We start from the raw sequence: 25,346 nt of genomic DNA on the forward strand, positions 1-25,346 counted from the left end.
AATTTCAGGAATTCCTTGTTTTTAATAGCTGAGTAATATTCCATAGTGTATATGTACCACAGTTTCTTTATCCATTCTTCTACTGAGGGACACTTAGGCTGTTTCCATGTTCTGGCTATTATGTATAAAGCAGCTATGAACATGGTTGAGCATATGTCCCTGTTGTGTGATAGGGCATTTTCTGGGTATATTCCAAGGAGTGGGATAGCTGGGTCTTGAGGAAGCCCTATTCCCATTTTTGAGAAATCACCAGATACCTTTCCAAAGTGGTTGTACCAGTTTGCATTCCCACCAGCAATGAAGGAGTGTTCTTCTCTCTTCACATCCTCACCAACATGTGGTGTCATTTGAGTTTTTGATCTTAGCCATTTTGATAGGTGTAAGATGGAATCTCAGTGTCGTTTTGATTTGCATTTCTCTGATGACTAACGAGGACAAGCATTTCTTTAAGTGTTTCTCGGCCATTTGATATTCCTCTGCTGAGAATTCTCTGTTAAGTTCCAAGCCCCATTTCACAATTGGGTTGTTTGGTTTTGTGGTGTTTAATTTATTGAGTTCTTTATATATTTTGGATATTAAACCTTTGTCAGATGAAGGGTTGGTGAAAATCTTTTACCAGTCTGCAGGCTGTCATTTAATTCTACTGATAGTGTCTCCTGCCTTACAGAAGCTTCTCAGCCTCATGAGGTCCCATTTATTAATTGTTGACATTAAGGCCTGGGCTGTTGGTGTCCTGTGCCAATGTGTTCCAGGCTCTTCCCCACTTTTTCCTCTAACTGAATTAATGTCTCTGGTTTTAAGTTGAGTTCTTTAATCCACTTGGACTTGAGTTTTGTGCATGGTGACAAATAAGGGTCTAATTGCATTTTTCTACATGTAGACATCCAGTTAGACCAGCACCATTTGTTGAAGATGCTATCCTTTTTCTATTGAATAGATTTGGCTTCTTTGTCAAAAATCAAGTGAGCAAATGTGTGTGGATTCATCTCTGGGTCTTCAATTCGATTCCATTGATCCACCGGCCTATTGCTTTGCCAGTATCATGCTATTTTTATTACTGTTGCTCTGTAGTACAGTTTGAGATCAGGTATGGAGATTCCTCTGGAGGATCTTTTATTGTATAGGATTGTTTTTGCTATTCTGGGTTTTTTATTTCTCCATATGAATTTGAGAATTGATCTTTCAATATCTTCAAAATATTTTGTGGGTATTTTGATAGGGATTGCATTGAATCTGTAAATTGCTTTTGGTAAGATGGCCATTTTTACTATGTTGATTCTTCCGATCCATGAACAAGGTAAATCCCTCCATCTTCTGATGTCATCTTCAATCTCTTTCTTCTGAGGTTTGAAGTTTTTTTTTTGAATAAGTCCTTCACTTGCTTGGTTAAAGTTACTCCTAGATATTTTATATTGTTTGTGGCTATTGTGAAGGGAGTAGTTTTTCTAATTTCTTTCTCTGCCTGTTTGTCATTTGTATACAGGAAAGCTACTGACTTTTTTGAGTTTATTTTGTATCCTGCCAATTTGCTGAAGGTGTTTATCAGCTGTAGGAGTTCTCTGATGGAATTTTGCAGGTCACTTATATACACTATTATATCATCTGCAAATAGGGATAATTTTATTTCTTCCTTTCCTATTTGGATCCCTTTGATCTCCTTTTGGTGTCTTATTGCTCTGGCTAGAACTTCAAGAACTATGTTGAAGAGATATGGGGACAGAGGGCAGCCTTGTCTGGTTCCAGATTTTAAAGGGATTTCCTTGAGTATCTCTCCATTTAATTTAATGCTGGCTGTTGGTTTGCTGTATATAGCCTTTATTATGTTTAGATAAGTGCCTTGTATTCCCGATCTCTCCAGAACTTTAAACATAAATGAGTGTTGGATTTTGTCAAATGCTTTTGCTGCATCTAAAGAGATGATCATGTGGTTTTTCTCTTTCAGTTTGTTTATATGATGGATTATGTTGATGGATTTCCGTATGTTAAACCATCCCTGCATGCCTGGAATGAATCCTACCTGGTCATGGTGAATGATGTCTTTGATATGCTGTTGTATTCACTTTGTGAGTATTTTGTTGAGTATTTTTGCCCCAATGTTCATGAGAGAAATTGGTCTGAAATTCTCTTTTTTTGTTGGGTCTTTGTGAGGTTTAGGTATCAATGTGACTGTGGCCTCATAGAAGGAATTTGGTAGTATTCCGTCCATTTCTATCTTTTGGAATAGCTTGAATAGTATCAGTATTAGCTCCTCTTTGAAGGACTTGTAGAATTCTGTGCTGAAACCATCTGGCCCTGGGCTGTTTTTGGTTGGGAGACTATCAATGGTTGCTTCTATTTCTATAGGCAAAATAGGGCTATTTAATTTGTTTATCTGGTCTTGGTTCAATTTTGGCAAATGGAATCAGTCGAGAAATTTGTCCATTTCCCTTAAATTTTTGAATTTTGTGGCATAAATGCCTTTAAAGTAGGTTCTTATGATTCTTTGTATTTCTTCGGTGTCTGTTGTTATGTCTCCCTTTTCATTTCTGATTTTGTTAATTTGGATAGTGTTTCTCTGTCTTTTAGTTAGATTGGCTAACGGTTTGTCTATCTTGTTAATTTTCTCAGAGATCCAGCTCTTGGTTTTGTTGATTCTTTGGGTTGTTCTCTTTGTTTCTAATTTATTGATTTCAGCCCTGAGTTTGATTATTTCTAGGCCTTTACTCCTCTTGGGTGTTTCTGCTTCTTTTTTTTTTCTAGAGCTTCCAGATGTGTTGTTAGGTTGTTTATGTGGGATGATTCCTTTTTCTTTTTGAAGGCGCTTAGTGCTATGAATTTTCCTCTTAGCACTGCTTTCAATGTGTCCCACAAATTTGGGTATGTTGTTCCATTATTTTCATTGAATTTCAGGAAGTCTTTTATTTCTTCCCTTATTTCTTCCCTAACCCATGTGTCATTAAGTAGAAAGTTGTTTAGTTTCCATGTGTTAGTATGCTTTTTGTTATTTCTGTTGTTGTTGAAGTCCAGCCTTAGACCATGGTGATCTGATAAGATACAAGGTATTATTTCAATCTTCTTGTGTCTATCGAGGTTTGCTTCGTGACCAACTATGTGATCAATTTTAGAGAATGTTCCATGGGGTGCTGAGAAAAAGGTATAATCCTTTGCATTTGTGTGGAAAGTTCTGTAGATATCTGTTAAATCCATTTGATTCATGACATTGGTTAATGAGGTTATTTCCTGGCTTAGTTTTTGAATCAAAGACCTATCCTTGAGTGAAAGAGGGGTGTTGAAGTCTCCCACTATTAATGTGTGGGTATCGATGAGTGGGGCAAGCTTTGTTAATAACTCTTTACAAATGTGGGAGCCCTTGTATTCAGAGCATAGATGTTCAAAATAGTGATGTCTTCTTGGTTGACTTTACCTTTGACGAGTACAAAGTGTCCACCCTCTTCTCATTTGATTAATTTTGGTTGAAAGTCTATTTTATTAGATATTAGAATGGCTACCCCAGCTTGCTTCCTATGACCATTTTCTTGGAATATTTTTCCCCAACCTTTTACTCTGAGGCAATGTCTGTCCTTGTGGTTGAGGTGTGTTTCTTGAATGCAGAAGAATGTTGGGTCATGTTTATGCATCCACTCTGTTAGTCTGTGTCTTTTTATTGGAGAATTGAGACCATTGACGTTGAGAGATATTAATGACCAGTGATTGGTAAGTCCCTTCATTTTTGGTATTTGTAACAGTCGAGATTTTGTGAGGTTGTGATTTTGCAATGGTATATTTGCCTATTTCCTATGTAGTTTTGGTTGTAGTTTGACCAGTAGGGGTGGAGTTTTCATTCTAGTAACTTCTGTAAAGCCGGATTTGTGGCTAGGTACTGTTTGAATTTGTTTTTGTCATGAAATAACTTGTCTTCTCCGTCAATGGTTATTGATAATTTTGCTGGATTAGTAGTCTTGCCTGGTATCTGTGTTCTCTTAGGGTTTGCAGCACCTCTGTCCAGGCCCTTCTGGCTTTCATGGTCTCTGCTGAGAAGTCAGGAGTAATTCTAATAGGTTTCCCTTCATATGTTACTCGGCCTTTTTCTCTTGCTACTTTCAATGTTTTTTCCTTGTTCTGTATATTTTGTGTTGTTGTTATTATGTGGCGGGAAGATTTTCTTTTCAGGTCTATTCTATTTGGTGTTCTGTAGGCCTCTTGTATGCTCGTATGCATCTCTTTCTTCAAATTGGGAAAATTTTCCTCCATTATTTGATTAAAGATGTGTCTGGGCTGTGGAGTCGGCTATCTACTCTTTCCTCTATTCCTATTATTCTCAAGTTTCGTCTTTTCATGTTGTCTTTTAGTTTTTCAATGGTCTGTGTTAGGAACTTTTCAGATTTAGCATTTCCCTGAATGGTTGTTTCCAGTTCTGTGATTGTATCTTCAAGTCCCGATATTCGTTCTTCCATTTCTTGCAATGTGTTAGATAAGGCCACCTCTGAGATGTTTGCTTTCTTCTTTGATGCCTCTTGATCATATTTTTCTTCTGTGTGTTCCTGCGTCATAGCTTCCAGTTTTTTCTTCATGTCTTGGACTGTTTTAATGATTTCCATCATCTGGTTATTTATGTTTTAAATTCTTTAAGTGCCTCTTTATATGACTCTTTTAACTCTTTAGCCCTCTTGTTTGCCTCCTCCTGCATTTGTTTACAGATTTTATTTGTTTCTTCCATTATCATCTTCTTTACTAAAGTCTTGAGGTCGTTTTCTTGCCTATCCATTGTTGTTGGTTTTCTAGGTTGTTTTCGTTGGGATTGTTGGGATCCGGAGATGCCAAATTGTTTTGGTTTTTGTTAGTGTTCTTTTGCTGTCCTCTTGTCATTTTGATGGCTCTGATGTTGGAAGGTAATTTGTAGTGAACTTCGCTGGTTGAGAGTGGTTAATTGATGACTGATTATAGGTCAGGTACACTTGCCTGTGGGGATCAGAGAGTATTTCCGTGGAACAGGTAGGTGATCCAGTTTCACTCCTGGTGATTTTCCTCTGCACCTTTGGCTTCAGGCTGAGTTAGCCAGAGTAGATATCTGTTTGGAGTTTATTGCTGTAATTCAGAACAGCAGTTTTGGGACCTAGAATAAGGTCCGCACACAAACGTTCTGGTGGTGTAAGTTGATCCCAGCTGCCTGTCCTTCCTGTGACTTTGTAGTCCACACCCCAGGTCGTGCAGATCATCTGGGGGTGTAGCTGTCTTTTAGCTCTGTCTCTATACCCTGTAGCGGTGTCCAACATCTCCCAGAACTATATGCCTGGAGGGACCAAGTTCGCTCTTGGTCAGCAATTAGACACTGCGAGCAAGACCCACGGTTCGTCTCCCGATAATGTGAGAGTACCTGCCTTGTTGGGGCCAGGAGCCTCAGCTAGGCTCTCTCGTTCGGGGAGTGCAGGGTGAGAGCCTTGTAGTTGGGAAGTTAGGGAGCTTAGGATTGCAGAGCTCTGGCGGTCACCCACGGAACCAGATATTCCTGCCAGGCTATGGCACTCCTCTAACGCTCTCGGTCAGCAATTAGACACTGCAAACACAACCCACCCATGTCTCGTCTCCCTATAATGTGGGAGTGCCTGCCTTGCTCAGGGCCAGGAGCCCTGGGTAGGCTCCTTTGTTCAGGGAGTGCAGGGACAGTGCCTTGTGGCTGGGTAGGAACAATAGGGTTGCGGAGCTCTGGCGGAAGGCAGCAGAACCCAGTTTTCCGCAGGGCTATGATGTTCAGCTATCACTGTAGGCACGACCCACGTCTCCCGATAGGTCTGTGGAAGCAGTCCAAGCTGGTTTCTCACTGCCTCTGTTTGCAGGCTCAGTCCACTACGATCGATGTTAGGTTGGGCCCAGAAGGCCAGCGAGCTGCAGTCCTGCTTTAGCTGTCTCTGTTGGGTCTCGCCGCCTGTGTTTCCACTCCACCTAGGCGGGTATCCTTTGCAGTTTGGGGTGGTATGGAAGGAGAACCTAGGGCAGATTCACCCTCTTCACTGAGACTCCTCTGGCTGGGGACTCTGGAAAATCCCCTCCCTAAACAGCGAGACTGTGCTTTATATACAGGCTGCAGTTGGCATGTGGATTCCGTTCCAGTGTTTGGGGAGTGTGTTTAGTACCTCCGGGATGTTGCTTGTCCCAGGGGGGTAGGCCCCCTGTTTGGTCTGCAGCCTTTGGGGCCCCACTCACCTACAGTTTTCAAAGTCCAGCAATCTGTTGCTCCTCTTATGTCTCTGGTCTCCTCAGAGTAGATCAGATACGTGGCTTATTGGTCGGCACCATCTTGGAATCTCCATTATTTCTTTCTTAAAGTTATATATTTAGGATATTTTTTATAGAGAAGGATTTTTGGTGATTCTTGTCGCGCGCACCTTTCGCCGATAAAGGAGACGCGGCAACTCAGGATTCTTCTGACAGCATTTTATTGTACAGCTCTCTGCAGACTGATGGAGAAGGACCCTTTCCCCGTAAAATCCCTGGCTTATATAGGAAATATCAAGGCGTAGAGGGACGTGTCCTCCCGTCATTGGTGCTCTAGAGAATACCTAATTAGCATACCGCCCGCGTAAGTGGGTTATGTAAGGGTGACGTGTTTGTGCATGCGCACTGGCCATAAGGGCCTCCGTGAAGAACCAGGAAACGGGAAGTCAGCGCCATCTTGTAATGGCGGACCGGCTCCCGACAGATTCTTATCTTCTTTATGCTAAATATTTTCTCCTTTTTTTCCTAAAGATTTTTTTCTGTACCAAGACTTATTAGTATACTAGCATATTAAACAAAATAATGAATACAAATGTTTTACTCCAAAAATGTTTACAATAACATAGAGATCACTGAATTATTTTTAAATATATTTTTGCTGCAAAACATATAATGTAGATGTAGAAAAGATGAGATTTTAATGTGTCCTCCCATCATTTGATGAAACAAAATGCTTTAAGGACAGCATTACATGGTACTGAACATACATGACCTAATGGGCTTTCCAAATCAGCACATTTAGCACTTCTCTTTCACTGGAGCATTTTTGTCTAAATCTAATTTTGATCAGTGAAAAGTATGACATATCTAGATTATAAATGCAAATCTCAGTTGATATTTGATTTCATCTAATCAAAGATGTTATTTTTAATTGCTATGGAACAACATGATCTTGTGCAAATGAGGCATTGAGTTAATAAGTACTTTGTATTTACATAGAAATTTTTATGAGCTTAACATACTTCATAAATTCAAAGAAGTTTTCTGTGAAATTTCTTAAAAATTATTTGAGAGTGTCTAATAAAGCCAAATATATGTATATCAAAATAGTAGTTTTAGACATTTTTTAATATATCAGAGTTTGAGATTTTTTTTTCTGCTTTCATCCAAAGTAATTATCGTTAATAGATATGATGTACTTACTCTGTACCAGAGCCATTGTAAAGTGCTTGATACAAAAATGAGGAAATTCAGTTCCTGTTCTTAAGGAATTCATAAAGGTGAGTTAAAGCCAATCAGTAAATAATCATGACATAATATTGTATATAGAAAAGTTATGGAGTATTTTCCTAAAATTTAACAGAAATTTCTAAGCTAGTTTGTATGAACTTGGGGACAAGACCATGAAGCCTCTTTCAAGTGGTATAAATAACTAGGCTACAAGATAACAAACACACAAGCAAACATGGGAAAGATGAGCATTTCACCAAGGGGAGCATTACTGGAGAGGTGACCAGGTGAACAAGAACATGATACATTGGGGATAGTTACAGATAGTTTACTGTGCTGGGTATATAGGCCATAGAGAAGAAAGGGAGTTGCAGAGTCTATTACTCTACAGTTATGACAGAAATTTAAATGTAATGCTTAATAATTAAAGAATGTTCCCAGAGCACAAAGGGATCTACTGGAGATTTAAAACAAAGGGGGACATCACAATAGATTTTCAGGAAAATAAGATCCTGTATGCAGAATTAAGTGAGGAGTACTAGGGCTAGTGGCAGGTCCTTAGTAAGGCAGAAACCGAAGTTATGAGAATATGATTTAGTCAGCCTTCCCTGCCCACTTCCACTCATACAGTTGTCTGTATGTACACAATATCTGAGATCTAAGAACAAGGCTTGGGTTTTTAATGTACCAAAGACATTTTAAATAGAATTTTAGAACCATTTATTTTTAAATTTTCCTTAGTTAACAGTATCAGTACTACACATTATTAAATATAACCTGAGCACCAAAAGGAAAGGATCCCTACTCTCCTTTAGCCTGTTATCCAAATAATTGCCAGACAGATCTTTATCCCTTACAGAAACTGTATTATTGACATTGGTTTTTTTACATTGGCTGTCTTTTTAGAATCACCAGCCTGATCTTTTGTGGTGCCCTAGATGTTAGGGTCGCATACTAGCTCTATTGGAAAAGTTTTCTCCATGTCTTTCGATAATACAAGTAAAACAATGAATTCTGTGTAACAGAGAAGAAGGACACTAAGGATAAATCTGAATTTGTGTGCCCACACCTTGATCATCTGCTGCTGTTTCCAGCTTTGCTGCAGGAAAATCACTGTGTTACCACATTGCTGACCTGGGCAGAGATGTAGCTGCTGTCTTACTGATTCTAGCTTTCAGTGTGGTTCATGGCCCATCTTAGGAAAAAACTTGCAGAAGTTCTGTAGAAGCTCATGATTCTAAATGCTGCAGCCCTGGAGAAATTTATGAACATTGGAGATGACACTTTTCACACTCCAAAGATAATCCCACCAAGGTTTAAATCAAGGAAAGAGGAGATCTTTGTGGTACTTTAGATGTTAGAGTCAGAGACTAGCTCTATTGGAAAAGCTTTCTCCACATCTTTGGATAATACAAGTAAAACAAAGAATTCAACGTGATAGAGAAGAGTGGTATTACGGACTAGTTTGAATTTGTTCCAATGAGTAGAGTGAGAGTTTTCTAACACATTAAGCTCTGTTCCTAACCATGGCTTATTGATATTTTGCAAGTAAATTTCTAATACAACCTTCATTTGGGGATTATCTGTGCTACAGTGCCAGAGTTGAATAGATGTGACAGAAACAATGTAATCTACAAATATCAAAGATATGTATCATATGGCCTTTTATAATAACAGTTTTTCTACTTCTGGCTAGAATATAAAGACACTCCCAAATTGCTAAGGAATACTGTTGGAAAGGCTGGCTGCCAAACTACCTTTAATTGTAATAAACTGAATTATTCTGGTTTGCAGCATATGATTTGAAATTCAGCTTTTCTGTTCATCTCAGATTTATTAGTCCATGGTAATTAGTCAGTTTTCTAAGGTATCCAGTGTTATCTTAAAATTTCTTTGATCAGTTTGATTTAGAAATGTCAAAACAAGTCCATTAGTACGACATATGTCTGACCCAAAGCAGCCATATCATAGTTCTGGACAGGGTCTTGAGGAGGGAGGACCAGGGGAGAAAAAAAAATAAAGACAGTGAGTGAAAAGAGTCACAAGCTGGGGTTGGGAGGGTTGATGACAGCCAACAAGTTTATTAATGACACAGTCTTTGTGATACCCCTCACATGAGGAAGCAGACAAGTTAGTGAAGAACACCAGACAGAAGAATTACAGAAGCTTAGAATATCCTGAGTTTCCCTTCACAAGGTACACTCTCCACACACGCCTTCCACATTTCAGAGTCTGCAACATTTTGCCACATACATATAAAGGAGGTGTCAAGGGCTAGCTCTGAGACTACAGAACCCCATCTGGCAGGCCCTCAGGTCAGCATGACCCTGAGTAGTTGAGGGGCAAAATGCCCATGTTTCACCATCAGGGCCTCTGGGAAGCTTCCAATCCAGTCTAGCCATCAAAAAATGTCTAGGTGGTTAGAATGACCAAGAATAGGTAAGTAATCAAGGCAGCAAAGGAAGAATAATATGACTTCTTTCTCAGGTGAACCAAATTGGTTTTGAGTATGAGATATGAAGACTGATCTAGTCCAATAAATGGATCACCATGCATATTTCCATTATTTATAAGAAGACTAGAATACTTTTACTAAATATCCAGCAGAGGAACCCTCACTCCTTGTATAACATGTGCTAAGAACCCAAGTCTGCTTCTTAGAACTGAGGATGGTTTGGGTGGAGGATTGGGAGATCCTAACTAGGTCAAGCTATATGCAGGAGAGTCACAAGATAGATAAGGTCAAGTCAGTAGAGTTGGTTAGATTCTTTTTGATGGTCTAGATCTTTCCCCTTTTGTTTTAAGGACACAATCTTGCTATATAGATATGGCTGGCCTCAGACTTTTAAAGTTAAATGAGCCTCCTTTCTCAGCCTCCCAGATGCTGGCACCACAGGCATAAGGCAGTATTCTTTATCTGCTGCTGTTCAAAACAGTAAGTCCAAAGTATCAGATGAATACTTTTCCAGAAAGCTTTGGTGATTAATCTTTCCCTACTCTCCCTTGCTGGTGTTCTGACAATTGTATTAGAAGTGCCAGACTCAAGGCCAACTTTGGCCATCTGAAATCTTTTTTGGAACATCTAGCTTTGTGACCATGTAACTAGAACAAAATTATATTCTCTATTTCTTTTGTCCATGAGCCAGTAATTTATATATACATAATCCTTGAGTATAAACTCAAGGGGTTATATTATAGGCTAAAGTTATAAATTCAGAAAGTGTTGAGTTCTTACTGATATCACTGTTGGCAATGTGTGATACTGCAGAACATGTGTTCTGTATTCTAGGCTGTTGCTCATTGCCTCTGCCAAGGATCACTGCACTGCTCTCACACCACTAACCACAGAACATATCAACACTCAAAAGTGAAGTTTGTAGTCATGCATGTCAATTTTGCCCAATTCTCAAACTCCAACAATTGCTAACTTGGATCATCATAAGCTGGGAACATCCTGCACCTGAACTGTGCTCCCTCAGTTTTTATAAGCAAGCTCCTGTATAGTTTTCATGTGGAAAAGAGTAACCGAAAACAGGTCATTATCTTCTCTTCTAGTGGAGTTTTTCACTTATTCTCTCAACAAAATCTTTTTGTGTGTGTGTGATGCACTTTACATATTTATATATTTCTATTAATTAAACATTTTTATTTTTTACATTTGTATTATTACACATATACACAATAATCTACCTATAGCTAGAAGGACCATGACACAATCAGGAATTATATATGTTCCATTCCTAGTGTTCGGCTATTTGTATTTGACAGGCTTGAAGAAAACATCTTTCCTATCTTGGTTTGTCTAAAATTCTGAATGTAAGTCAATCTCTATCACATCTTGTCATTATCAACTTAAGAAATCTCTGTAGACCTAAAAACATCTTAACCCCTAAACAACTAAGCTGCATTGTAAATCTGAGCTAACTGTTCTTCAACTCCATCAGAGGCTTTAAAAAGAATAAACCTAATTACCTGAGTATACCAGGAGGGCAAGTTAGTAGCTTTCCAAATGAGAAGATGAAAGAGACAGTTTGATACCTGAATAGTCACCCAAAACACCCAAAGTTGGAGCAGCTTCTTCAGCTTTCTGTCCCAATATATCTGACAGACATATCTGTGGGACGGGAAGCAGTATGACGTCTTAACAGTCTGCTGCTCCCGAGCTCCTCTTTTAGGTGATCCTTTCCCAAATTCCAAATCTCCCTCTGTCTTATGAAAAGCATTGAACTCACTGTATCTCAGCCTACCCTCTCTTTGAAGCTGAGCATTGAGGTTCTCAAAAGAACCTAAACTCTGTTTACTTAATTAAGTCTACCCTTTCCTGAAGAACTTGGGATTGCAAATAGCAGTATATCACATATGTGAAGTATCAAGTACAATCAGTACCCAACCAGTGCTTATTTCTTTCTTCCCTTCTGCTTGTTTTATTATTGTTTTATCCATTTTCTTCTTATGTCAAAAAATAAATGCCTCGTTACATCTGTTGACATTTGTGTTCTCTTATTTTGGACTTAAGCTTATAAAAGGAAACGTGTGCATCCTTCTGGCCTTGCATAATGTACCATGTATAAAAAGGACTTGCAATAGTTATTCTTCAGATTTGGTGTATGATACTAGAGAAAATCTAGGACTGCTTCCTTGATTTCCTCAGGACTCCTGTGCCAGCTAGATAGGCATCCACTGGCTACTGCTAGTGTTAACAGAGCCTGGAAGGAGGAATGGTATGAGGTGACATACCACTTCTTACAGGCCCCTGATAGGCTACTTCATCTCCCACAGCCTTAGTTTCTTCATCCATGCAATAAGCACTGGGATATATTTCATAAAGTTCTTATGAAGATTAAATGAAATATGAACAGAAATTACTTTTTACCAGGGCAGGCACAGAACAAGTATTCAATAAAAGCAAGCTATTATACTTCTTATTAATATTTTCCCATACCACAATGATTCTTGGTTTATAGAGTTATCACAAAAATTGAAAATAAATGGAGCAAACAGTACATTTCAGGAGGCAAATTGAGAAAGGATTTGAATAGGGCTGCAAGTGCATCCAAGGTGGTATTTGAAAACTGGTTTGTTTTGTTTCACTTTATATTTTGGAAAAATTTCATGTGCAGAAAGTAACAAAAAATTCTCAATTTAGCTGCAGCAATAACTAAATTTGACTAGTTTGTTTTTTATTTTTATTGTTATACCCTCCTAAAACCCTTCTCCTACTAAATTATTTTGAAAGAAGTTCTGTATAACATTTATTCCATGCATACTTTGGTATATATTTCTGAAAGGTACAGACTTGAAAATTAACTATAAAGTCAATTTGGTTGGCTTGAAGATGGTCATACTTTGTAACCCACTGACTTCCATGGTGGTGTCAACACCACACTGTGGCATGTGGCATTCCCTTTAGGAATGCTAGGTGGGCTAGTTGATCAGAGGAACAATGGAGATTTTTATTTAATATTTTTATTTCATAATACCCTAGATCCTGCCATCAATGTGAGTGTGACACAGTCAAGCTGTGGTTTTCTTAGTGTTTTGTCATAGTATAAAGAAACAGCCATTTGCCTGGGCCAGAAAGATCTGTGTTTAAGTACTATTTTATTACAATTGGTATGTTAATTGGTCTTCTAATGTTATAACATTTATGTGAGAAAAAGAACTCTAAGAAAGAAAACTTATTTTGGCTCATGATTTCAGACCATCATGGATGGGAAGGTATGGAAGAATAGAACATCTCTCCTGTAAAGGACAGGAACACAGGAAGTGTGACTATGCCAGTGAGCTTCTACTTCCACTAAGTTTTATCCAGTGCTTCCTGCCTGTGGAAGGGAGCCACCCATATTCAGGAAGGCTCTTTCCACACATCTGATCATCTCTAAGAATGTTGTCACAGGCACACTAAGAAGTGTACTCTATTATTTTCCTGGTTCCCAATCAATTCTATCAGGTAGCCAACCAAGATTAACCAAATATAGGCTGGAGAGTTGGCTCAGACTTTAAGAGCACTGACTTCTCTTCCAGAGGTCTTGGGTTTAATTCCTGGCAACTACATGGTGGCTCACAGCCATCTATAATGTGATCTGGTGTCCTCTTCTGTCATTGCACGTGTACGTTCAGGCACAACATTATATACCTAATAAATAAATAAATCCTTTTAAAAATAAAAAATTTAAAAAGATTAACCACATATGTGTGTATATGTGTGTTAACCAAATTCTTCACACCTCTAATAACTTAACATTTAACTTTCCAAAACTTCATCCATTCTTTTCCATCTTTACAAAATAAAATTGAGGATTAGTGAAGCTAAAGAACTTTCCAAACATCAACAAATCCTAGCCTCCTCAGCCCAATAAGCAACAAATGATCTAAAAGTCGATTTTTAAAAACGAGGGCGCTAGAGATGGCTTACCAGTTAAGAGCATGTGATGTTCTTGTAGAGGACATGGATTTGGGTCCCAGTACCTACATGCGATCTTATGACCATCTATACATCCAGTTTCAGGAATCGGACATGCTCCTCTTGTCTCAGTTGGCATGGTGTATATGTGGTGTATATCCATACATGCAGGCGAAGCACACATAAATTAAAAATAATCTTTTAAGATGTAACTCATAGGGCACCAAGTCTCTTCTTGGTAGCCTGCTATCCTTCCTCTGAGTGTCACGAGGCCTCCCCATCCAGGGGACATGGTCAAATATGGGGCACCAGAGTTCATGTGAAAGTCAGTCCCCACTCTCCACTCAACTGTGAAGAATGTCCTGTCCATTGGCTAGATCTGGGTAGGGGTTCGAAGTTTACTGCACGTATTGTCCTTTCCTGGTGCCATATTTTGAGAAGGACCCCTGGGCTCAGATCCCCCCTCAGTCACAGTCATAGGGGAGGGAAGTAAGGGGAAAATGGGAGGGAGGGAGGGAGGGAGGGAGGAATGGGAAGATACAAGGAATGGGATAACAACTGAGATGTAATATGAATAAATAAATAAAATATATTTTAAAAAATAAATAAAATGTAACTCAAATTCAGCTTCGCTTAACAAAAGTCCAACAGCTTTTCATTTTGTCATTCTGCTTTGCCTATGCTGGCTTCAGCATGGTTTTGTTTTCCAACTCCATGTTTCCTTGCCTCTCACTTGATGAGGGAGGGGAGAGAAGGACTCTAAATTGAACTAGACTGTGGTAGTGTGATAAGTGTTTGATAACGAAGACACTAAAATTTGTGAACCTTTGTTTTGAGTTTATTATTAAGACAAAGAATGTAAATAAAATGAAAACTAGTATTGAGTAATAATAAGAAATTATAGGTTATATATTTTTATTTAATATTTGAAGAATTTTAATTTTTATTCATTTTTAAGTTAGCATAAAATACAATAGGTTTTATGATGATATTTTCACACATGTATATCATTGTACTTTGTACATATTTACCCGTCTGCACCCTCCATTTGCCCCCTTCATCTCAAATAATCCTTATTATTTAAATCTAGATTTTTCGCAAGGGAGAAACGTGATATGTGATATTTCTTTCTTCACTTCATAATTACTGTTTCTTATTTCACCACCTTTCTGCTTTACCCCATTTCGTCTTTCCACATAGTACCCCTTCTACTTTCATGCCACACACACACTCACATGCACACACACACACACACATACGTACACACATACACACATGCACACACACACTTTAAATCTAGATTCTGAGAGAAAGTATTTGATATTTAGCTTTATGAGCCTCATTTGTTTTCCTCAACATGCACTCCAGTTCCATCCATTTACACAAGCTTTCTTTATATAGCCATGGCTGGCCTGGAACTTGCTATAAAGACCTGGGTTACTTCAAACTCACAGAGATCCACTTTCTTCTGCCTACTCGGTGATGGACTGAAAGGTATGCACTTACATGTAGGAGTCAGCTTGATTAAATGCTAGTACTTTTTCAGGATGCTTGAGGAACTTCTGAATTGATTTCTATGGTGGATATAGTAGTTGACATTCTCAGCAGCAGCAGCTAAAGTCAGCCATTAATCCCTGGCGTAGGGTTATCAGAGTTTGCACATATCTCCAGGTGACAGAGTTGTCCCCTAAACTCCCAGGACAAAAGGCGTCACTGTCTTCACTGTCCCTTTCCCTATGTGCACTGAACCTCTATCACCTGAAAGTTCTGTCATGTCTATATCTGGTTCTCTCCACAGTTATCCTCTGTGGCTCCACCCTACCCTGTGGCTATAGCAGGTTAACGTCAGGCCCTGCAACTAGTGATTATTACTCATTATCAAGCCCAAAGTGCATCTCAGTCTTTTTTTCTTTCATTTTTACAAAACTAATCTATTCAGATTACATGCTGATTGTTATCCCCTCACTTGTATCTTCCTGTTCCCCCCCTCCCTTTCTCTTTCACCCTATTCCACTCCCCTAGACCTGTGACAGAAGGGGACCTCCTCCCCTACCATATGATCATAGCCTATTAGGTCTCATCTGGATAGCCTACTTTCCTTGCCTCTGAGTGCCAGCAGGCTTCCCCACCAAGAGGAAATGTTCAAATAGGGGTCACCAGAGTTGATGTCAAAGTCAGTCCCCACTCTCCACACAAGTGTGGAGAATGTGCTGTTCGTTGGCTAAATAGGTTTACTGTGTGCCTTGTCCATGCTTGGTACAGCAATTTATGCAGGCCCCCCCCCCCGAGTCCAGATGCACCAGCCTTGATGAACTTCTTGTAGGGTTCCTGGACCATCTGGATCCTTCTATCTCCTCATTCCCCCATACCTCTCTCATGTGGAGTTCCAATAACAGTAACAGCATCTACTTGGATCCCCACTGAGTAAAGATTCTCAGAGGACATCCATGTTGGGCTAGTATCCACTTATAAGTAAGTATAAACCATGTGTGTCTTCTGGGTCTGGGTTAACTCATTCAGGATAGTCATTTCTAGTTACATCCATTTGCCTGCAAAGTCCAAGATTTCCCTGTTTTTAATAGCTGAGTAGTATTCCGTGGTATAAGTGTATCACAGTTTCTTTATCCATTCTTCAACTGAGGGACATCTAGGTTGTTTCCAGATTCTGGCTGTTATGAATAAGGCTGCTATGAACATAGTTGTGCAAATGTCCTTGTTGTGTGGTGATGCATCTTTCGAGTGTATTCCAAAGAGTGGAATAGCTTGGTCTTGAGGTAATCCTATTCTGAATTTTTTGAGAAAGTGCAAGATCGATTTCCAAAGTGGTTGTACAAGTTTTCACGGCCAACAGCACTGAAGGAGTGTTCTCCTTTCTCCACATCGTCGTCAGCATGTGCTGTCACTTGAGTTTTTGAACTTAGCCATTCTGATGGGTGTAAGATGAAATCTCAGAGTGTATCTCAGTCTTAAATAATAGGTTTTCTCTTAAAGTGGTGTCCAGGCACAACTCTCTGAGGCAGGAGGGATGACAAATAGAATTTCTCTAGACTGGTGACCCATTACACTAGAGAAATCAGCGTCTCACTGAAGCCACAACTAGAGGTAAGGCTTGCTGGAATGAGATAGCATGAGTCTGCCACTTTGGTATGACTGCTAGTTTCTATTCACTGTGGCCTCCCGAATTACCTTTTGGATGAGGCATTCCATTCTCTCTTTAAGGAGAGCCCTGCACTGCTCACTTTTTTTCTGAGGTGGCACTCTCCTATTTCTCCACACTTTCAGATTTTCTGTCTCCCACTTAGTGATTTCCAATGAGCTTTCACCACATGACCCAGAGATAACTTTTAATCTGGCATTTTACTTTCAACTTGAAATATTTTTAAATAATTAGGAACATTATAAAATCCAAAGTGGCACAATAGTGTTATTTTTTTAAATAAATTTCATGATATATATGCATAGTAAATCTTTGCTCTATGTTTTAGGAAACAGAGTCTCTGATCGCTTCTATATGTGACAATGATATTGATGCCCTAAGATAATTTTCTAAAGAGGAAAAAGAAAGCAAATCTGGACCATCCTTGGCATTGCTGTTCAAACATGTATTTGGTTATTGATAATGGTTACTTTTTTTCAGCATGTGATTAATAATTGAATTGTTTTTATTTAATTAATTTATTCAGATTACATCTCAATTGTTATCCACTCACTTGTATCCTCCCCTCCCTCCCTCTTTCACCTTATTCCCCTCCCCTAGGTCAGTGACAGAAGAGGACCTCCTCCCCCACCATATGGTCACAGCCTATCAAGTCTCATCCTGGTAGCCTGTTTATCCTTTCTCTGAGTGCCACCAGACATCCCCACCAAGGGGAAGTGGTCAAATATGTGGCAACAGAGTTCATGTCAGAGTCTGTCCACACATACCACACAACTGTGTGGATGTCCCGTCCATTTGCTAGATGTGAGTAGGGGTTCAAGGTTTACTGCGTGCATTGTCCTTGGTTGGTACAGTAGTTTGAGTAGACCCTCTGGAGTCCAGAACCACTTGTCATGATGTTCTTCTTGTAGGTTTCCAGGATGCTTTGGATTCTTCTATTTTCCCATTCTCCCATACTTCTCTCCCCTAGAGTCCCAGTAGGAAGTCCCCAAATCTATCCCAATCTCCTGGTAAGTGAGGACTTTCATGGGACATTCCTTTTGTGCTAGTGTCCAGATATAAGTGAGTATATACCATGTGAGTCTTTCTAGGTCTGGGTTAATGCACTCAGGATGATAATTTCTAGCTCCAACCCTTGGCCTGTGACTTCCTTGTTTTTAATAGCTGAGTAGTATTCCATAGTGTAATTGTACCACAGTTTCTTATCCATTCTACGACTGAGGGACATTTGGGTTATTTACAGGTTCTGGCTATTAAGAATAAGACTGCTATGAACATGATTGAGCATATGTCCTTGTGTGGTGGAGCATCTTTTGAGTATATACCAAGAAGTGGAATAGCTAGAGTTTGAGATAATCTTATTCCCAGTTTTCTGAGAAAAGGCCAGATTGATTTCCAAAGTGGTTGTACAAGTTTTCACTCCCACTAGCAATGTAGAAGTGTTCCCCTTTCTCCACATCCTCACCTGCTTGTGCTGTCACTTGAGTTTTTGATCTTAGCCATTCTGATGGCTGATGGGTGTTTTGCATTTCTCTGATGACTAAGGATGTTGAGCATTTCTTTAAATATTTCTCGGGCATTCAATATACCCCTGTTGAGAATTCTTTGTTTAATTCTGAGCCCCATTTCTTAATTGGGTTATTTGGTTTGGTGGAGTTTAATTACCTAAGTTCTTTATATATTTTGGATATTAGACCTTTGTCAGATGTAGGATTGGTAAAGATCTTTTTACAGTTGTAGGCTGCTGTTTTGTTCTGTTAACAGTGTATTCTGTCTTATAGAAGCTTCTCAGCCTCATGAGGTTCCATTTATTAATTGTTCACCTTAATGCCTGGGCTGTTGGAATTTTGTTCAGGAAGTTGTCTCCTGTACCAATGTGTTCCAGGCTCTTCCCCACTTTTTCTTCTAACAGATTTTGTTTCCCAGGTTTTATGAGAGGTCTTTAATTCACTTGGACTTGATCTTTGTGCATGGTGTTAAATATGGGTCTACTTGCATTTTTCTACATATAGAGATCCAATTAGACCAGCACCATTTGTTGAAGATGCTTTCCATGTTCCATTGAATAGATTTGGCTTCTTTTTCAAAAATCAAGTGTTTATATGTGTATGGATTTATTTCTGGGTCTTTGATTTGATTCCATTGATCAACCTTCCTATTGCTATGCCAGTACTATGCTGTTTTAATTACTGTTGTTCTATAGTAAAGTTTGAGATCAGGTATGGAGATTCCTCCAGAGGATCTTTTATTGTAGAAGATTGTTTTAGCTATTCTGTTTTGTTTGTTTGTTTGTTTTTGTTTTCCATATGAAGTTGAGAATTTATCTTTAAAAGTCTTTTAAAAATTGTGCAGATATTTTGATAAGGATTGCATTGAATCTGTAAATCACTTTTGGTAAGATGGCCATTTTTACTATGTCAATTCTCCCGATCCATGAACAAAGGAGATTTTTCCGTCTTCTGATGTCCTCCTCAATCTCCTTCTTCAGAGATTTGAAGTTTTTTTCAAACAAGTCTTTCACTTGCTTGGTTAGAGTTACTCCTATATATTTTATATTGCTTGTGGCTATCATGCAGGGTGTAGTTTCTTTAATTTCTTTCTCTGCACAATTCTTGTTTGGGTATAGGGATAATTTGCCTTCCTCCTTTCCCATTTGGATCCCCTTGATCTCCTTTTGTTGTCTTATTGCTCTAGCTAGAACTTCAAGAACTATGTTGAAGAGATATGGAGAAAGTGGTCAGCCTTGCCTGGTCCTTGATTTTAGAGGAATTTACCTGAGTTTCTCTTCATTTAAAATGATGTTGTCTATTGGCTTGATGTATATAGCCTTTATTATGTTTAGGTATGTGCCTTGTATCCCTGATCTCTCCAAAACTTTAAACATGAATGGGTGTTGGATTTTGTCAAATGCTTTTTCTGTGTCTAAGGAGGTGATCATATGTTTTTTTTTTTTGTTTACATGGTGGATTAAATTGATGGATTTCTGTATATTAAAGCATCCCTGCATGCCTGGAATGAAGCCTACCTGGTCGGTGAATGATATCTTTGATGTGCTTTTGTATTCAGTTCATGAATATTTTATTGAGTATTTTTGCATCAATGTTCATGAGTGAAATTGGTCTAAAATTCTCTTTTTTGGTTGAGTCTTTGTGAAGTTTAGGTATCAAAATGATTGAGGCCTCATAGAATAAGTTTGGTGATGTTCCATTCATTTCTATCTTTTCGAGTAGCTTGAAGAGTATCAGTATTAACTCTTCTTTGAAGGTTTGGTAGAAGTCTGCTCTGAAACCATCTGGCCCAGGACTTTTTTTGGGAGGGAGGGGTTGGGAGACTTAATTACTGCTTCTATTTCTGTAGGAGAAATAGGATTATTTAATTTGTTTATCTGACCTTGACTCAAATTTGGGAATTGGAATCATTCAAGAAAATTGTCCACTTCCCTTAGATTTTCAAATTTTGTGGCATATATGGCTTTGAAGTAGTATCTTATGATTCTTTGTATGTCTTCAATGTCTACTGTTATGTCTCCCTTTCATTTCTGATTTTGTTAATTTGGATAGTGTTCTCTGCTTTTTAGATAGTTTGGCTAATGTTTTGTCTATCTTGACGATTTCATCAAAGAAAGAGCTCCTTGTTTTGTTGATTCTTTGATTTGTTCTCTTTGTTCCTAATTTATTGATTTCAGCCCTGAGTTTGATAATTTCCAGATGTCTACTCCTCCTGGGTGTTTCTGCTTCTTTTTTTCCCTAGGGTTTCCAGATGTGTCATTAAGTTGCTTATATGGAATATTTCAAATTTCTTTATGAAGACACTTAGTGCTATGAATTTTCCTCTTAGCACTGCTTTCAATGTGTCCCACATATTTGGGAATATTCTTCCTTCATTTTCATTGAATTTCGGGAAGTCTGTAATATCTTTCTTTATTTCTTCCCTGACCCAGGTGTCATTAAGTGGAGAGTTGTTTAGTTTCCATGTGTGTGTAGGCTTTTTGTTATTTTTGTTGTTGTTGAAGTCCAGCTTTAGACCATGGTGATCTGATAGGATACAGGCTATTATTTAAATCTTATTGCATCTATTGAGGCTTGCTTTGTGACCTACCATCGGATCAATTTTGGAGAAGGTTCCATGAGGTGTTGAGAAGAAGGAATACTCTTTTGTGTTTGGGGGAAAAGTTATATATATATATATATATATATATATATATATATATATATATATATATATATATATGTATGTATATTTGATTCATGATGTTGTTTAGTGTCATTATTTCTCAGTTTAGTTTCTGTTTCAGTGATCTATACTTCAGTGAAAGTGGGGTATTGAAGTCTCCCATTGTTACTGTGTGGGGATTGATATGTGGTTTAAGCTTTGTTAATAGTTCTTTTACAAATGTGGGTGCCCTTGTATTGGGAGTGTAGATAGTTAGAATTGTGATGTCATCTTGTTTGACTTTACCTTTGATGAGTATGAAGTGTCCTTCCTCACCTCTTTTGATTAATATTGGTTGAAAGTCTATTTTATTATATATTAAAATGGCCACACCAGCTTGCTTCTTCTGTCAGTATGCTTGGAATACCTTTTTTCCGTCTCTTACGCTGAGGTAATATCTATCCTTTTGGCTGAGATGTGTTCCTTGAATGCAGAAGAATGTTGGATCTTGTTTATGCATCCATTCAGTTAGTCTGTGTCTTTTCATTAGAAAATTGAGACCATTGATGTTGAGAGATATTAATGACCAGTGACTGTTAAGTCCCTTGATTTTGATGTTGGTTGTAGTAGAGTGTTTGTATGGTTATGTTTGGTAACAATGAAGTTATATATTTCCTGTGTTATTTTGGTTCTAGTTTGTCACTTTGGGTTGGGGTTTTCCTTCTAGTAATTTCTGTAGGGCCTGATTTGTGGATAGTTACTGCTTGAATTTGTTTTTTCCTGTAATATCTTGTTTTCTCCATAAATGGTTATTGAAAGGTTCACTGGGTATAGTAGTCTGGACTGGCATCTGTGGTCTCTTAGGGTTTGAAGGCCCCTCTGGCCCTTCTGGCTTTTATAGTATCTGCAAAGAAGTCGGTTGTAATTCTGATAGGTTTGCCATTCTATGTTACTTTGCCTTTTTCCCTTGCTGCTTTTAATATTTTTCCTTTGTTCTGCATATTTTGTGTTTTTATTATCGTGTGCCAGGAAGATTTTCTTTTCTGGTCTATTCTATCTGGTGTTCTGTAGTCATTCTGTATGTTTATATGCATCTCCTTTAATTAGGTATATTTTCTTCTATGATTTTGTTGAATATATTTTCTGGGCCTTGGGGTTGGGTGTCTTCTCTTTCCTCAAAGCCTATAATCCTCAGGTTTCATCTTTTCATGGTGTCCTTCATTTCTTGGATGTTTTGTGCCAGGAATTTTTCAGACTTAGCATTTTCTTTGATGGTTGCTTCAGGTTCTACGATTGTATCTTCTAGTCACGAGATTTGTTCCTCCATCTCTTGAAATCTGTTAGAACAGCTTACCTCTGTATTGCTTACTTTCTTCTCTAAGTTCTCTCATTCCTGTCTTTCTTCTGTCTGTGCTTTTGCCATTGTTTCCATTTTCATCTTCAGATCTTCAACTGTTTTATTTATTTCCTTCATCTGATTGTTTGTATTTTCCTGAATTTCTTCCAGTGCCTCTCTATAGGACTTCAGATATTGAACTGTTTTATTGATTTCCTTCATCTGATTTTATTTTCCTGAATTTCTTCCAGTGCCTTTCTATAGGACTCTTTAATGTCTTCAACCTTTTTGGCTGCATCTTCATGCATTTGTTTATGGATTTTATTTGTTTCCTCCATTATCATCCTCATACTAAGGATTTGAAGCCATTTTCTTGTGTTTCAATTATGTTTGAGTTCTCAGTATTGATTTCTTTGGAATAGCTGGGATCTGGAGATGTCATATTGTTTTTATTTTTGTTGTTTGTGTTTTTACACTGGCATTTAGTCATCTTGCTGTCTTTGATGTTGAGAGGTAGCTTATGGTTCCCTTCACTGTTCGTTGAGAGTGGTTTGGTGGTGAGTGAATATAGGCCGAGGGCCCTTGCCTGTGGGGATCAGAAAATTCTTCCCTGGAAGAGGCATGGGGCACGGTTTCAGCTACAGCTGATTTTGATCCACACCCTAGGCTCCCCACTGGATCAGCAGAAGTAGGTGCTGGTCCTCTGCAGCCCTAAGATCAGTGTGAGGTAATGTAGGTAGAGCTGTTTAGCCTGTCTTTGTCTGGGCTTTGAATACCTTGCTGTTGGGCCTTGAGACTTTGGGTCCTAGGTTCAGATCACCCCTAGAGTGCCTGAACCCCTGCTGGCTTGTAGCAGTTGTTTAGGCTTCTGCTTGATCCATCCAGGCACTTAGGCATAGGTTTTGGCCACCAGAGAAAGAGAAGATACTGCCTTCTGGTTGTTATTGGTTGGCTAGGTTTCCTCTGTATCCCCTCAGGCTGGTTCAGCCTGTCCCAAGAGCATGGGAGTACCTGGTGGCCTGTGGAGACTAGCTAGATCAGGTCAATTCCACCAAAATATGAAGGAACCATCTGATGGAGCAGGTAGTTAGGTTTCTGCCCGGTCCAGTTCAAATCGCCAAGCTGTGGTGGCTAAGTGCTGTTTGGTTGTGTGGGACTCCCATTGGGTTGGGACAGCTGATTAGTTTTCAGACCTATCCCCTCAGGCCTGCCCAAGCCCCTCCCATGAGCATGGGGTCCCTGCTGTGCTGGGGAGACTGGCTATGCTGGGTCAGTTCTGCCCAACTGTGCAGGAACAGTCTATTAGGGCAGGTTGCTAGATTTCTGCCTGGTCCCTGCCCATTCCAGTTCAGACCCCGCAGTTGTATCTGGATCATTTGTCCACAGCCACCTGGGCCTCCATGTGGCACCTGGCACTTTCTGTGGACTGGTGCCTGGCGGGTGGAGGGGTCTGAGGTCAGATCTACCAGTTTTGTTGAGATTTCCCCAGATCAGCATCTCAGGTGCTTCACTGCCCAGAGTTCAGTAGAGCATGGCTGCAGTTTGCAGGCAGGTTCAGGTACAGACTCTAGGGACTGGGCCTCCAAACCTCCTTGGGCTGCTGGATGACCTAAGGCCAGACCCACCTGTGGTGTGCACTGTACGGACCCCTTATACCTAGGGTTCTCCAGTTCTTGCAGTCTGTAGCTCCCAGTCGGGTCCCTAGTCACTGTCCTATAGATCAGATACAGTGTGTATATGGCGCCGCAATCTTGGAAAATCCTTCTACCTAATTATTGAATTGTAATCAAGACATTAGGATTATTTTGAGATTTGGATAAAAGGTCTATCTAGATTACCACAATAATTATTGATAAAATTTTAGAATATTTCTAATTCTTTATGATCATAAATATGTATTCAAAACCAGATGTGGTGGTACATACCTTTATTTGTAACACTCAGGGATGTGGAGGCAGAGACAAAGTCAGGTAGATCTCTTTGAGTTTGAAACCAGCCTGGTCTACAAAGTGAGTCCAGGAAAAGCAAGGCCACATAAGAAACTATGCCTCAAGGAAAGCAGTTTCCTTTCTGATATTCTTCTATTATGATGTCATGTACTGCCCCAAGTCCAAAGCAACAGGGCCAAGTGACCGTAGGCTGTAAGCTCAGAAAATGTGAACTGTTTATTTCCTCTTCTAAAGCCAATTGTCTTAGGGGGTCTCCACAGTGAAGCAACACTGTCTGACATAGACTATCGGCAAAGGAAATGATACCTGGTAGTGACCCAAACAAGACAGAGGTAGGAATTTTGAGTGCCAGTTACTGAAATAAAAAGGTTAGTTCTTAGGCATGCTATGTGCAGGGGACCCAGGGACTTCCACATTCTAGTTCCCACCTTAGCATTCCCCTTGGAGAGATGCTTCTCCTGCAGATTTCCTCCTCTCCCTGGCAAATGTGGCTCCTTTTAATTTCAGGCCTACATGTGTCTTAACATGTATGATATGATTTTTAAAGATGTATTACGTCTGTGAGTTTTTTGCCTGTATATGTATATGATTATGCATGATGTATATGTATAATGTACATGTATATGCATACGTGCACCACATTCATGCAGTGCCCGTGAAGGCCAGAAGAGGGTGTAAGAGTTCCTGGAGCTGGAGTGGCAGCCATCACCTGGGTCCTGGAAACTGAACCCAGGTCCTCTACAAAAGCAGCTGGTGCTCTTAATCTCTGAATTATCTCTCTAGCCCCCATGATCCTAGATTTTGCAGCTACCATGACTTCTTAATGGGTTCAATATGGCTTGGAAGAACTGGAAGTATTTTCAGGTCCAGGGTGGCCATGGGTGAATATTTGTCTGAATATAAGTCAATTAAAATGTGTTTTTTCGA

General features: G+C 39.2%; 1 protein-coding gene across 1 annotated transcript in view; it reads left to right on the top strand.

Moving 5' to 3' along the window:
* The window catches only part of Agbl4 (AGBL carboxypeptidase 4), a 1,177,749-nt gene that overhangs the window by 308,860 nt on the left and 843,543 nt on the right, over nucleotides 1-25,346 (top strand). The window lies entirely within an intron of this gene.

The sequence above is a fragment of the Acomys russatus genome, chromosome 29 (genome assembly GCF_903995435.1).
Source record: "Acomys russatus chromosome 29, mAcoRus1.1, whole genome shotgun sequence".
NCBI classification, from domain to species: Eukaryota; Metazoa; Chordata; class Mammalia; order Rodentia; family Muridae; genus Acomys; species Acomys russatus.